This window comes from Cryptotermes secundus, unplaced genomic scaffold (assembly GCF_002891405.2).
Source record: "Cryptotermes secundus unplaced genomic scaffold, Csec_1.0 scaffold704, whole genome shotgun sequence".
Lineage (NCBI taxonomy): Eukaryota > Metazoa > Arthropoda > Insecta > Blattodea > Kalotermitidae > Cryptotermes > Cryptotermes secundus.
The window spans coordinates 419,226-420,017 of NW_019731232.1; the positions used below are offsets into that span (position 1 = coordinate 419,226).

The 792-nt window shown below is 38.6% G+C and overlaps 1 protein-coding gene across 3 annotated transcripts in view; it reads left to right on the forward strand.

The window, feature by feature from the left end:
- The window catches only part of LOC111866605 (peroxiredoxin-6), a 14,117-nt gene that overhangs the window by 8,992 nt on the left and 4,333 nt on the right, over nt 1-792 (forward strand). The window lies entirely within an intron of this gene.

Here is a 792-nt window from a genome sequence, read left to right on the forward strand (position 1 = left end):
CCCCCCCCCCCCCCGGGATATGGAGAAGCAAAAATTCTTGACCCTACTGGGACTTGAACTCCGATCCCTCGGTCGTTCACTCCGTAGCCAGTTGCTATACTGACGCTATCCTGGCTTCTAGTAAAATGCAGTGAAATTTCAAAATCTAAGTGCCTAGATAGAAATCTTGGCTGTTAGAAACACAAACTAGGTTGTGAAAGGACTAGACAAAGAAGTAAAGATGAAAATTTTGCCTGATGGACAGGAATGCTTTAAAAACAAAATGGTTACTATATGTACCACCTGCTTTAACATTCAGAAATCATGCATTTTGCCCACACGGTGTGTTTATCAGTTTCGTATGGGTCTTGCAGTACATGGAGACAGTATTTGCTGTAAGGTAGGAATTCATTTATATGAACTTAAGGCATCAAAGTGATTCATGTTATAATACAGTGTATTTAAATGGTTTGGTGTATGGCTTACTAAATCTAAAGACCTCTTTCCATATATCTGAACTGAGAATAAAGAAAGGTTATCATGGAAGCTCTGGATGGGCTCGGAGACTTCAAATTAGGAGGTCAAATTATTCAAACTGTGAAATATGCAGATGACCTTGTGTTAATGGCTAAGGAAGAAACTGTGCTACAGGGCATGATTGATAGACTAATTGAAATTGGAAGGTGCTATGGCATGGAAATGAATGTGGAGAAAACAAAAGTAATGAAAATTTCGAGACAACCAACCCCAGTCACAATAAAGATAGACCAAAAACAACTGGAGAATGTGAAATGTTTTAAATATTTGGGTAGC